The sequence below is a fragment of the Diadema antillarum genome, unplaced genomic scaffold, assembly GCF_040938485.1.
Source record: "Diadema antillarum isolate AM-2024a unplaced genomic scaffold, OU_Dant_1.0 seq00001856_RagTag, whole genome shotgun sequence".
NCBI classification, from domain to species: Eukaryota; Metazoa; Echinodermata; class Echinoidea; order Diadematoida; family Diadematidae; genus Diadema; species Diadema antillarum.
Window position 1 is genome coordinate 126,713 of NW_027272528.1, and position 16,154 is coordinate 142,866.

Sequence of the window (16,154 nt, forward strand, 5' to 3'; positions counted from 1 at the left end):
ATGATGCTACCAGTCCTTTATGTCGCCTTTTGTTTCTTCCATATTTCCTCCTGTTCGTAATCAACATAATTATTCTCATGTAGGTCTACCATAATCATTAGTGGTATTCGCTTGTGTTTCCGGTTCTGCTTTATGTACTATACTTTATATAGGGAGAGCGACCTCTTACAGCTTCCACTGCCAACATTTCCGACCTTGATTTCACTTTCCCATTCAATCTGTCTCTTCCATTCTTGTGTGTGTGTGTGTGTGTGTGTGTGTGTGTGTGTGTGTGTGTGTGTGCGTGTGTGTGTGTGTGTGTGTGTGTGTGTGTGTGTGTGTGTGTGTGTGTGTGTGTGTGTGTGTGTGTGCTTTATCTGAGTTTTGTTTCAGCGTTCTTTTGAGGAACTCCATTAAACAAGCCTTGTTTGTGCAACTGATTGACAAATTACCCTTCATCGACGTAAATAGTGATTATAGCCGATTTATAATGTTTTAGTACGAGCCATGATAAAATCATGGGCATGCCTCGGATGGGATTCGAACACATATCTCAACCTAACAAGAATGGAGTTAGCTCGTTTTGCCATAAAACACTTCAGTATTATGCTAAATCTGACGTTCATCGAAGCAACAATGAAATTTGCAGCGTCCCACTGGAGCAGGGACGCGCGAGCTACCCGAGTCTATTATCAGACAAGGAAGGAAGGACGCAAAGATGGTACATACGGAAGACGTAGACGACAGATCAAGGATACACTGATTTCGGTTACTAGTATCGGAAGAGAAACACTGGGCAATTTAGAGCAACGTTTTCAGGAAGGAATGAAACCTATATAATCACACGTGGCTAGTGAAATATATGCAGAAATATTATAGCATGCGAACACATCTGTAAAGTTTTAGGAAATCTGACAATTCGTCCAATAGTGTATACTTTTTCAAAAGTTTTTTGTGCTGCCATCGCTGGGTGAGAAGATTTCAATAGTTTGTGTCGTCACCGCAAGACAACAATATAAGGACAAAAATAAGGAGAATTCAATAAAATTTCGCTTAAAAAACAACAACGAAAGTTTTATAAAATTTTATGTTGTGCGTCACTGTTGTTAACTATATATGTATCAAGGTATGGATGTGAGTGTTGCTACATCGAAAGTCATGTCAATAGTGACCACAATGAACGATTGACAAGCAAAATATTATTGTTGTGATTCATAGCCTTAAAGCAATAGAATCGCTTCAATGGTTTCGTATGATACTTACAACTTGTTAAGTTTTGTACACTGAGGCAACAGCGAAATAATGATGTTTGGGTGATTGTTCAAGACAGAGTACAAAATGGTAAACGAAAACTGTGAAATGAATTTTTTGTGCCGCCATCGCTGGGTGAGAAGATTTCCATAGTTTGTGTCGTCACCGCAAGACAAAAATATAAAGACAAAAATAAGGAGAATTCAATAAAATTTCGCTTAAAAAACAACAACGAAAGTTTTATAAGCTCCCTTGTCTTGTCACCAACACATGAACGTAAAGGGTATTACTCCCCCTGCATGCTTCCTGAAAATAGGACAAGTATAGAGTCACTGTGGAAATATTACCATGTTGAATTCTGTTTATGTTTTTGTTATATAGAAAGACACGATTGAAGAATTAGGGAATCGACATAGTGAGAGTACTATAGTATCAGAGTAAAAACAAAACAAAAATAGTGACAAAAGATGTGCAGCGGTGAGCTGGAAACTGAGGTTGAACTGAGGGAGATCGCGACAGGACAGCAGACGAGGACACAGTGTTTGTTAGCAAAGTCGGGCTTCCCTTAAAGGACAAGTTCACCTTCATAAATTATACATGTGGATTGAGTGAAGGCAACAATATTAGTAGAACACATCAGTGAAAGTTTGGGGAAAATCCGACAATCCGTTCAAAAGTTATGAATTTTTAAAGTATCTGTGCAATCACTGCTGGAGGAGAAGACTACTACAGTGTATGATGTCACATGCGTACAACAATATAAGGAAAATAAAAAGAGAATTTCACAAAACTTGACTTTTTGAATAAAGTGCACATTTCTTCGACATGTTACTGACTTATGTTAGGGGTAACATTGTTTCCCTTGACATCTGAAAGAGAGAAGTCGAGTGCTCTTTTATTATGTGAGAAAAGTGAGAATATCTTGAATTTTCTTTATACTTTCTTTATAAAGTTGTACTCATATGACATCACAAGCTATAGTAGTCTTCTCATCCAGCCGTAACTGAGCAGAAACTTCAAAAATTCATAACTTTTGAACGGATTGTCTGATTTTCCTCAAACTCTCATTGATGTGTTCTACTAATATTGCTGCATTCATTCAACCCACATGTCTATGAAGGTGAACTTGTCCTTTAAGCCACTTTCACGTTCCATGAACTCAGAATGAAACCCAAATATTCTTCTTCTTCTTCTTCTTCTTCTTCTTATTATTATTATTATTATTATCATTATCATCATCATCATCATCATTATTACTGTTATTATCATTATTGTTATTATTACTATTACTATTATTATTATTATTATTATTATTATTATTATTATTATTATTATTATTATTATTATCATTATTACTATCATCATAATCATGTGGATTGAGTGAGCGCTGCAGCAATATCAGTAGAATAGATTAGTAAAGTTTGAGGAAAATTGGACACTCAGTTCATATCTATTTATCATCATTTTATTCATTTAGATTTTAGTTTAAGAACATTGTAACAGTTTGTGACGTCACTGCAAGACAAATGCATAAGTTTCCCCCACGTAGCGATTCATGGATTCATATTCAAACAAAGAATGAACTATAAACGTAGATCAGGTGACCAGAATTACAACCACGTCGATCAGGTGACCAGAATACAACGTCGATCAAAACTTTAATTTGGCAAACAACCTTTCATTTACTGCTTTGAATTGAATGCATTAACAAATGTTTTCTATTATTATTGTCAAATACTAAAGGCTTTGATCAACATTTTGTTGCTGTGATTTCTATTATCATTATCAAATACTATAGGCTTTGATCAACACTTTGTTGCTGTGATTTCTATTATTATTGTCAAATACTATAAGATTTTAATGAACACTTTATTGCTGTAATGTATATGTTCTGGAAAGCACCTTTTGTACGGATTACATGAATAATCATCACATCACAGAATCATGCGTAATCTTTGAGAATTTAAAAAACAACATGCCTCTTTTCATGCAAGTGACCTTTTCTGCACATACGCAACGTGGGACTATGAACTGGCTTACGATACGCGGCTGGAGACAATTATTTCGTTATTCATTATTCAGAGTTTCACATTGATAATATTGTACTTATTAGGCTTAGCCGTGTTCGTTATGGGATTTTCATTGGGTTCCAATATACCAGACTGTGCTTGTAAGTCAGCGTCTTTTGTGTGTTTCCCCATGTACAGCCCAGCCCATTGCCCCCTCGAACGATAAAAATAGCGCGGAAGCCGATATGACAGTGTGAATGAATGCTATTAACCCCGATCATTATGTTTGAAACAGTGGAGCTCTGGCCGGCTGGCGCTTTTGTTTCCTTCGCGGTGAAGCTAGCTCGGCTTCAAAAAATTAATCCCACATGGTTATTGTTGGGGGCACGGGTCATGTCGAGAACAAAAGAAAGAATACCCTAGAATGATTTACAGCTGTTTGTTCTTCACACGTCGAACGTGGGGGGTGGGGTGGGGATGAAGGAGTGCGGGCGGCGTTTGTGCTTCAATTTTCAGAGCGTAACAAATGGGTTTTGTTACGTGTGATAATGAGGTACTAGAAGCCTACTTGAGAAAGTGTTACAGAGCTACAAAGCACCTACACAGACGAGTGTATACATGTATTAGTTGAAGGATCACCATTGTTCTACTCAAGCCCTTGCCAACAGATGGGAGGACATGTAGGCCTAGTGATAAACCGCGAATAATTCTTTTGAGAGGGGATGCTTGGAATTCATAGCTCTGTGGCGCCGGAATACGAATTTCTTCTCCTCCTTCCCTTCTTCTATTTCTTTGCCTTATCTTTCTTCTTCTTCGCCTTTCTTCTTCAGCCACTTATTCTTTTTCTTTCTTTGTTCCGTATCTTCTCATCCTTCTTTCTTTCTCATCTCCTTCTGATCTTTTCTTATTATTGCTTTTATTCCTTTTCTCCCTTTCCTCATTCCTTTTCTCCTCCACTTCTATTTCATCATCCTTCTCTTTCATATTCTCTCTTCCCCTTCTTTCGTTCTTGTTATCCCCTCCACATTTATCATCATTCTTCTCATCTCTTGTCTTCTTCATGCTGATGAGTACTGTCAACCAAACTAATCATCTTTCCCTCTGCTGTTGATGATCCGACAGTATTCTCTTCATCCTCATACTTACATTTTAAACTAAAATCTATAAATTGTCAATTTTTTCTCAAACTTTACAATTTTTTTTTAATGTATTCATGGTCCTTTGTTAACAATGTCTGCAATTCAGCCTGCAGGTTTCGATAGATATTGATCAATAAAGCACCTTTTAAATTCAATTCAATGTTTTCTTGTTTATATTGTGTATAAATTCAATCCATTCAATCCATCACCATGGTAACGACCACACCCAACTCTCCTCACCATCTTCATTCCATCATCACTTCATCACCATCACATTGCAACCTTCTATCACTATCATAATCTCTCTCTCTCTCTTTCTCTCTCTTTTATATATATATATATATATATATTGAGTATGTAGTCCACGTGTTGGCGTGATTATTAAAAACAAAAACAAAACTGGAACAAAGTTCATGCTGTATTCACCAACAGTTTATTTCTGCTGTTGGTGAATACAGCATGAACTTTGTTCCAGTTTTGTTTTTGTTCATTTATATATATATATATATATATATATATGAAGAGTTTTATCACTAAACGAGCTAACTTCTTTCTTGTTAAGTTGAGATATTTGTGACTATCAAAAGCTGCTAAAAAAATTAAGAAAATAATAACAAAAATACAGGATGTTTTTAATTATAACTCCCAGAATATTCCTTGTTATGTCACAAGTGAGTATTACTGGAAAGGTTTAATTTTGCTCTTTCTGCTGGTGGACTTATATACTTTGCAATGTTTAAAAATGGCGATTAGCTCATTTTGCAATAAATCTCTTCATATTCATTAATTTTTGTTTGTGTGTATTCATGATAAAATACAGAAACAGAATAAAGCCACACCACTGGTAACATGTATCTGTGTCATATAGCCTCTGATTTATTCTACACTTCTATAACTCAACCGAGATGTGACCTGAAAAACATACAAACAGACAGACAGCCAACACAAGGTAACTCAATGTACTCTGACTCTCCCCCACCCCCCCCCCCCCCCCAGAAAAAAGGCAATAGAAAAAAATGCCAATGTTCTCACAAAGTGGAATGTGTTAGAAGAATAAGGCTGTATGTGAAAGAAATGAGTCGTCTTCTACCCGGCAGAAAGGCCCTAGCATGAAATTTTGACCCCAAATCAAATTTTGGTTTGAGACATAATTAGACAGGAGTTTTGAAAGTTCGCTCTCATTATGAAATCATCATTTTTTGTTATTTTTCAAATGTGCGAGCCTTAGGCCCTTCTGCCGGACAGGCAACAGAGTGTTAAACATGGTAAGAATCAAACATATTTGCAGCATATTGCTATGTTATATGTACTGTATGGAATAAGAAAACGCTTCATCAAGAAAATTTAAAGACCATGTTTCAAAACCTCTATGCTCAAACACATGACCTGTTTCTTCAAGTGATAAATAGACAAGAATTAGAATTACTCCTTTGTCTAGAAATAGCAGTGACACATAAACATTTTGGTTAAATGAATAAAATGTGGTATTGAACTGCATGTACACAACGATGAAGAAGGAATTCAGTTCTATACATTCTAACTCTGGTTTTAACTCGGTATTTCATTGGCAAGCAAATACTTTTTCATCTGAAACAGACCAATTCATTATCCTCAGTTTCAAATCTTATTGAACACATTCTTTACAAATACATAATCATTTCTAAAATATTACATTTAGCATATACATACAAACAAGTACACAGCAAAAGAATATATCTAAAATTCTGAAGTACAGTACAGTATTCACACAAAAGGTATAAGATTGTTGTTGAAAGTATCAATTAGCATGAATACAAAAATAGTACTCAGAAAAAAAAATTGAAGCTAAGAAAACATTCCATAAAACAGACAGTACAAATATGAGGGATTGAAGTCAAGACTTGGAGATTGTGATGGCTGAAAACATCAGTAAGACCCTCCTCTTTCAAACACAAGATACAATTTGTATACGCAATTTGGCAATGTAAATGGTATTGACTCTGGCAATGGCATAAAACTCCTACAAAACTCATGGCTGTTATTCAAGAAGGGAATACTGACATTTGTTCCCGTATCTGCAAAACATCATTTACATCAATAATAATGCACTGATTGAATTTACAATTGAAATGTATTCAAACCCCTCTCATAAAAGCCATCCATAAGACTGCTTACAAGTATAGCGGCAGGAAGCTTGCCAAATACCTACTACAAGGCATTGAGTTGGAAGTGGGGGGGGGGGGAGGAATTGCATCAATAGCTCGTCACCATGACAACGCATCTTCCACTATGCCCTCCTAGCCCCTTGAATCCATTTGGGGGTGATTGTTGAGAGCTAAATGTGAACTCACTTCTTGGGGGGGGGGGGGGGAGGGGGGGCATTCAGTTGGTGGCAGTTTGCTGCACAACGCCAACGAGGCATGATGTATCAACTTGAATGGGCTCTACTCCTCAAAAGGAGTACCTGTAGTTTCACATTCAACGTCAATCATTAGTTTTCAATTAGAGCCACTTACATGACATTTAAGTACTGTGTTGTTGCTTTAGAATTCCATCTGCTAGTCTAAGCTCAAGGCTGATTACCACCATCAGCTAGGCATTACTTTCTACATTAATATATACAAAAAGCTCATCCTCACTAAATAGCTCTTTTGTGACATGATACTGTATTGATTCACCTCTGTGATTTGCTGGATGCATGAAAAATCACAATCATTGAATTGGTATGCCTACTGGCTGTATGAAATTTCTCCCCTATATATGTTTGAAGTCCCAGAAAGATTTTGAAATTTCACAAGAAACAATAAAGGCTTTGCATGCATGATCACATATGTATATCTCCAGACATTCTTTGATATGTGCACAGGAAAATTGATGATGACATTTTAACACATTTCTCTTGACTCAATAACACTGCAAGAAACCAGCTCTGCAACAAGTGCCTGAGACTACATTTTGTACATACATGTATGTTAAGCTGTCATCAGTGATAAAGAGTAAGTAATGGCTGAATGTACTTTGACTCAATCTCAGTTTTCTTGCAGATTTCTGGCTGATGCTTCTTGGAGAAATATCATGCTACACATAATGTCTCCTCACACAATCATTACAAAAAATATATTTTTATGAATTTGCAGGGTTTTTTTTTTGTGTGAAAATATCTGATTGTTTTCCACAACTTAACACAGATTTTGGCACAAAAGCTTTGGATACTGTGAAATATTTGGCATTGAAATTCAGTAGTTGTAGAGATGCACCTTCCACAATAGGAAGGATCTCACCTAATGTGAGGAAATCTATCAAGAAATGCATTTCAATGGCAGCAAAACAGGAATATATCATCAGCACCTTCTGTTGTCCTGAGTTGAGTTGCTTTTCTTTTCCAACTATCAAACTGATATTGACAAAAAAAGAGGAAAGAAGGAAGAAGAAGAAGAAAAAGAAGAAAAAAAAAGGAGAACAGACCATGTTCTATTTTTGAATTTGCACAAAACTCTGACACTTTCATGTATGTTTCAATAGCCATATCGTCGCTGGAGTAACAAGACCTTGCATCTCAAATTTGGGTGAACATGACTGTTTTTACATAAATGGTCGGATAATCAGTTAAATGATGTCCTGTCCAAATCCTAACTGCCTTACCCTCAAAATGAAGCCACCACGGCATGCCAAACGAAAGGCCATCCCATTCGTTATAGTGCTTCGGCCACCATGTTTTTTTTTGACTCTCCTGAACATTTGACATATTGTAGATACGTGGTCTTGTCGCCCCAGCCACGATATGATTGATAATTTTGCATGTTTTGCTTAAGAGCTGGCTGCTCAGGCATGACTGAATAGCACTTTTCTCTTTCAGTACACCCATCTCCATAGAGAAATACACCAGATCATCCAAGCTGTCTTTCAAACGTTTTGAATTTGCACTGCTATAGATCTATCTATCCACTTTCTCCTTCCACACATGAAACAGAAAACTCTTGCCTGCCCACTTTGATGAATCAACTGTTTCATACAACACATTATTAATATCATTATTATCATCATTACTATTATTATTTTTAGCACTGCAATCCAGCACCTAGAAAGGCAAACATTAATCTGCAGTTGTGGTGCAACTTGCTCACAGTGATCACACCCTCTATTACAAATAAACTACTAGCAGTACGGTATAAGCCATTGGCTAATGTACCCCTACTGAATGGCCAAGTGCTCTTCTGCAAATTGAGTGAATAAATGTGATGAGTCTTTTCATTGATGCGAAGAAATTAGAGAAATGTGATGAATCCTTCATTATATATACAAAGATTAAAAAGTCATTAAAGGGATGGTACAGTATCGGTGGAGATGAGAATTGGGCTTATAACTTTTTGTGAGATACTTGTACCAAGAAAACACTTATGATATAGTACAGAGCATACTATTTTAAGAGGAATTCAAAGTTTATTTGATGAAAATTGGGTTTGGAATGACTGAAACATCCAAAAACAAAGTAAAACAAAGCAATCGTAATAAAGTGTGGGTCCCACACTTTTTAAGAATTGCTCTTTTTTGGATATCTCAGCAATTTCAAAACCAATTTTCATCAAATAAATGTTGAATTCCTCGTAGAATTACAATACATGCTCTTCCATATTTCGTAAGTTTTCTCATTATCTCACCAAAAATGTTAGAAACATGAAATTAGGTTTCAACCAAAACTGTACGATCCCTTTAAAACATCATGACTCTCTCAAATACAGGTAACCAAATGGTCTCTTTAAAAAGGCAAGCCTGACCTTGCAACTGACGGCAAGGTATCAAAAAATATTGTGTAAACTTTATAGGTACATTTATTGGTATCTCAATTGTTTTCTTTTAAGAAATAACAGCTGGATGTAAAATGAGAAAAGTGCATGGATCGAGAGTGTGGAGTCTCATAATCTACCACAATTCAATGGTTTCTTTCAGGTGATACAAACTTGTCCATTGAGATATTCCACCTGTTTTGTGCCTTTTAAGAATCTTTCACTGACACTTGGGTGTGACCCCAACATGTGCATTCATCAGTTGTTGCTAGGTAGGCCATGCTTTCTGGTTGCTATGGAAAATCTTTCTCAGGTTGCACATAAAAATCTAAATATGAAACTCCCCTATAGCATCATGAGAATCACAATCTGAGACTTCAATATGAAGAGAATGAGTAGCTTGGTTAAGAACAAACAACATTGCCGTTTGAAAATTCATGCTACAGGCACTAAAAGGCATTTGCCCTGAACACTGAAACAACTGTGAAAGTCTCAGTACTTAGCGTTTCACTTGGCAAGAAAATCTTGTTTGTCTAACATGTAGAATTCATTCAGTGGTCACTGCATTATTTTTCTATTTGTTTCATATTTCTATCGATCTCTTAAAACTGATCTAAATCATACTTTGGTAATTGTGCTTCCCTTATCTGCTATTTTTGATGACAGTGCATGATCTTGAAGAACTTTACATCACATTTTGTTTGGTTTTGGCAGCTCATTTGTCAGCCAAACGGATTGACCCCTAAACCATGTTTATTTAACTCCACTGACTTGACATGTACACATACTATCTACTTTGGCCAAAAATGATTCCCCCCCCCCCCATTTCTTTTTCGATAGTTGTTTGTTTGAGTGACGGAAACGTTGTTCATGACACCCTGTTACATGGACTGTTATTTGTGATTTGTTGTACATTCTTTGAAGAGATTATTTCTAGCAGCAGAGAGACTCGGTTTACTCAGAACACGATGAAATGTCATTTGCATGATCTTGCAAATAAGATTTTCATCATTTTTATTTTCCTCATCTGGAAAGCCTCTCACTATAGATATCAGTACACTGTGGTTTCAGACCACATTTCATGGGGTGATCTACATGACTGCATTATACTGTAAAGCTGTTATTTTGGCAAGGATTTCATTTTCATGAATTTGTCAAATTTAACAGCACGTGTAAATATCATCATCTGATCTTGTAGCATAAAACTTGCAGAGTGAATGGACAGGCAACGATGAAGTTATGACAGCCTCTACCAGTGTCAAATCATGAAAACAATATTTGTGACCTCATCACTGAGAAAATATCTGTATGCAAAAATAACAGCTTTTACAGTTTAACGACGTTATACACATGATCTCTGATATCAAGTTTTATCTCTTGATTGTAGATCCCTTGTAGCATTCAAATTACACATATGATAGCCAATTCAAGGAATATCTGAATTTCTCATTAAAACAGAAGTTATAAACATATTAGGGAACTGGAGAACAGGGCTGATAACCATTCACATAATATACAGAGCATGAATACATGTAGTTTGTTTCAGTCTTAAATACTGTAAAACAAGGAATGTTAGCGTGCCTGTTAATTTTGCAAATTTTGCGAGAGTCAAGATACGTAAAAATTACAATGTATGTGAAGTTCTTGTCCACACTATATGCACTGAATGCCTGTGACACTTTGCGAAAATCTCATGCTGCGCAAAAGGACATCGTCCTCCAAGTTGCAAAATTTGGTGCCGCAAAAATGTCTTGCTTTACAGTATACGGTATGTACTACTCGCAGACCTGAACAAAATGGACCTGTTGCACACCTCTTGCACATTCAGATCATAATCTGCATTCATGCCCGGTAAAAGCACCACATGGTGTGAACAGGGTCATGACATCAATACGAGGTCAAGTTAGCCTTTCAAAAATTGAAGAAAAAAAATGCTGCCCTTTATCGACAGGAGTGGGAATACAAACTTATTATTGTAGAACAGTTCATCTTCAAGAAGCTGTCTTGTCATTGGGTCTTAACTTGTGACTTTTGACCCAAATCTGCCATGATGAGTAATACTTGCATGTGACTTGATGGGGCCTGGGAGTAAGTACTGTGCTTGTGGTGTTCGGTGCTCCAGTGATGTCAGCATCGAAAGTCCATCTTTAGTTTAAAAAAACAGCTACGTGTGAATTCTGCAAAAGAAAGGAAGTAACAGAGAAACAAGCAAATTAATGCATCATCAAAAGAAATCAAATCAATCCTTAGAAACTGCTTTTAAAAACTAACGTCCTCCATAATTTGTTTTTTAATCTTTCTTCCCTTTCTATAAGAGTCAAAAAAAGAGAGAAAAAAATAATGAGCCATCAATTCTAGAAGCCATGTTGTATGCTGGCCAAGTTCTTGTATCATTATTACATTGATACCAAGTGCTTGTCAGATATTTGATCCATTTAATGACCAATTAGGGTGGATGGTATGCTCCGTCACTTTCAAGGATTCACTTTCAATAAGTACCACTTTAACCTGTTGAGGACCAGTCCGGAGTATACTCGGGCAGGTGTCTATGGGAAATGCGTGTCCATCCCCAATGGGTTAAAACAGATAAAAGTGAACTAAAGACTCTCAAGTCATCCATTTCTGAAATCGCCCAGCTAGTGCCAAAGTAAAAGAATGCTTTCACAGAGTGATTTATCACTTATGGGAAATTCCCTGCCTCCCGTTAAAAGAAAAAAAAGTAAGCAAAGTTTGAAGTATTCAACTTTGCTCTTTATTTGAAATATTTTTATTAATTTGTGAGTAAAATTCAAAGGGAATATCAAAAGATACCTCTCAGTTTAGATTCTTCTTTTTTTCTTCTCGCAACAGCAGCAGCAGCAGCAGCAAAAAAAGAAAAGAAAAAAAGGAAAAAATTAAGAAGCAAAATTACTGGACAAACTTTGATGGACACACATATATACAAATGCTTAATAGTCTAAAAACTTATGCTCTTAGCATCCATTATATCAACATCATGCCTGATTAAATAGGATATCATGTTGAATACCTTGTATGTTATTACATATCACACAAGGGGTGTACATCTTGATCTACATGTATGAAAGTACAGGAAATAATTTTCCTGGTATTCATTGCATCGCAATTTGCTATGCATTTTGAAAACATAGTAAACACAGAGATCAGCTGCATACAGTGAATAATGGAAAATCAGGACTGCTGAATTCACCTCGACAAAATCGGTACCTCATTGCAAGCGAGATTGTTATTACCGGTTTTCCCTGTACTATCTGTACAAAAGTCCCATGACACGTACCTTTATAATCTAGTCTACATAAAAAGACTCCTCTTCCTGAATTTCAGATGATGCTGCATCCGATCTTCTTTTCCTTAAAGGGATTCATGGCCACACCAGGGGGCGGGATTCCCGATAGCAAGTAGTCGTTCCCGGCATTCTGTTCACAGTAGGCTTGGAGGCTGCATCGTGAAGTAAACATTGAAGGTAATAAACATATGATGAGTTCATATGTTAATAGTTTGAAAAGTCTTCATATCACAGTACGATCTATGATGACGACTGACTGTACCTTATTGTAATATATGATATATTGTATATGTATTGTGTAATAGATTTGTAGGGTGTTGTTTGTTTTCATTGTGCTTATCATAGACGTAATTATGTAATTGTGATGTAAACTATGTGTACTGTTACGATCATTTTGTTGCAATGTAATGCCAGTGGAAGCCAAATTTCTACATCTGACATAGACCAATAAAGAAATGAATACGTAACAATAGAAGATGTCTAATTCTTGATCTATTTCTATTAGTATATAGACCTATACTGATCACCGGTAGATATATTGTTTTCTTTGCATCATCATCTGTTTGTGTATAATTTTATTGGACACAACAGGCAACAGTAGCACCAATTTGTAGGAAATACAACAATAATAATAGGACTTTAGTATATGACTGTTATACCAATCAACGACAATGCAGATATATTGTTCTCCGTGCATTTCTATCTGTGCTGTGCTGTGCAGTCTTCTATCGGACATAAACACATGACATAAACATATACCGGTAACGTAAGTGAAGTCATACTCAAGCAGTACGACATAGAACTAGATTTCTAGAAGTAGAACTTACTCTGCTGATGCTTGCGAGACCTTTCTCCTTTCAAGATTCAGCTCTCGCCTCAGCTGGTCTACTGTCTTTCGGAGAGTCATATCTGCGCCGCCACCAGACATTTTGTATTTTCTTTTTGAGTTTCTGTATTCTACCTACAAAATGAACAGGCCTTTCAATCGGTGATCGTGGGGCTAAACTGCTACACTGATTATCAAGTGATGTGTACCCGATCGAGTACGCCAAAGCAGCGCGGGCGCTATACTGATGCCGCTTACACCAGTTTACTCGTAGTATGGTAGGTCAGACGTCGCGCACAGGTGGTATACCGACCCTCTGTGAATTGACAGCCGACGCCCAATCCTCTCATTCACACGAATGATATGGTGAAAGATTAGAGTCGCAATACCAGGCCCAAAATTTATCTTTGAATTTTTTAGATCAAATCTAATTCTCCTATGCGGATTTTAATCTCACAAACTACGTAAGAATATTAAAACGTAATATTTTTATTGCCATTGTTATTATGAGGAACCATCAAAATGCTTGACTTTTTACAGGTTGAGAGAAATAAAATATTAAGGGGTCTGATATTAAGTCAGCTGAGGGTGTTATGTGATTTCGGCTACTATGACAATTCGGTTGGTAACACATCGGACCCGTCATTCGGATGACTGGATTTTCTTATGAAGGTTTTTAATGCAGAACAAATTGCGTTCATTCAGCTTTTCAAGTTGTTCACCATGATTGTACATGTTTGGGGCATTGACGACAATCTACATAGCATATGCTTGGAATTTAGAAACCAAAACTCGTTACTGTAAAATCTTATTCATAGCTATTTTCTACTAGGCCTATTAGTATATCATAATGACAAAATATTGATGATGATTCAGTATTATGACACACAGCTTTTACGATGATAAATGATCACGAATTCAGGTGAATTCAGTGCGACAGTAATCAATCAGCTGTTGAATCATTTTCAAACTCAGGGAATGTAATGCTCACTGAGCTCAGTATACATGGGGATTAAGAAGCGGTAATATTGTGACCGAAAGACTTTTAAAAGGCCTGTATCTGGTCTTCAGGGATATGTTCCGCGAAGAGTACAGCTGGCTTGAACATGGAATCCTCTCCTACGGAGGAGGGCCGCAAAAGTAAAATAAAAAAAAAATATGGAAGAGGGCTGCAGCAGTAAAAAAAAAAAATAGTAATAAATGATAAAAGCTCCTCGGGACAGACAGATCTTTTCAACCATTGTGTGCTGACTAGTGACCTATCGTCTGAGTCAGTCGCACTTGCACTGTGAGGCTCAATGGGTCCAAAATTGACAGGGCCTTTATCCCTTTACAATAAGCAACATAATATTCTATTTGCCTTTAAATAACTGTGTTTTGATTTACTATGTTCTGTTATCATTTTTACTTGAAGCTCATAAAATGTTTTTAATTGAACATTTCATAGGTCTACCGAAGGCCGTCAGATCACTTCACTTCCTGATGCATGATTATATACACCTGCATGTCACGATGAGCGCTATACCTTTTCCTTCATTGCAATTTGGCATTTTTATGTCGATTTAAAAAAGAAAATGCTTCATTTCTCAAATAAAGAGACTTTCAGAAACAACCAGGGGAAGGACATTTACAATTGGGTTTATAAACACAAGCCATTTTGTAGTTCTACTTTGTGCATAAGCATGCGGATAAAAAAGGGTCATTTGCCATACCGAGCGTGAGATGTATAGAATTGGCTGTCAAAATCTCTATCACGGGTGATGTACATACTATTCATGTTAAATCCCCATAAAGAATGCTTGCCAGCACATTCACCAGACAGAAACATTAGTGTTCATTAAAGCCCATTTTATTTTGGCAGTAAATAACAGAAAAAGTTTGTTACTGACTTCAGTGCTACATATATGCAAATGAATACTTCCCGAATTGTTGTTTAGGCTTGTCTTGTCTGGTCTGTGCAAATTCATTCTTTGTTTGAACAGGAATTCCATGAATTGTTACGTCGGATATACTTTGCTTGGAAAAAGGTGAAGTGCCTTACCAAGTGAGAAAAAGAGAAAGGATATTCGAATTTTCTGAAAAATGTACTATCATGAGCTATATGACTTATTATCAGGTTCGCCAGTTGTACTAGGATGGGGCGATTAATCAATATACTATTAATTGACCGATATTTCTGTATAGGCCGAGTTGTTTGGTAGACGAGTTGGAGTCACAGAATTTATAAGAGTTCTGTGGTTGGAGTGCAGTTGTAGAGCTAGAGCTGCCTCTAGTAGCTTCTGCATTGTGTAAGATCACAGTCAAGAAGAACGCGTTATATTCGTCGTCAGATGAAGTCATGGAAATTTTTATCAAAACCCAAACATTTCGCAATTCTTCTAAGTTTAAGCGATGAATATATGACAAATGTGATAAGCGATAGATTAATGCCTCCTCTCTCAGAAATGGTCCAAACTTTGGGCTTTCGATAGATGATGTCTGGATTGAAGTTGCTAAGGTAACGCACGCTTGATGCGGAATCTCGATTCTTTTTTCGTACAGGAGCGAAGGTGACCGCGGACCGCATACGTACGCACAGTGTTTTCCTCTTCTCGTACGAAGCGTCGATATCGTCGAATTTGCATCATTCTCTTCAACGAAACAGAGGTATGATAGTAATTGCTGCTAGGTTTTGAGCATCATGCATTTTAATACCGACATAAACATAGTTTGAGAAGCCCTTAGAATATTAACGGTTAGCTATTGCTCTCCGTACATAGGAACGAATGCGTTCAGATCGGCGTAGTCGCGTAGTTCAGTCCAGTATACTGAAATCCGTGTCAGTCATAGGAGAGCGCACCAACTGCAGTTCGTTCTTTAATGTTGTTGCTGTTGTTGTAGTTG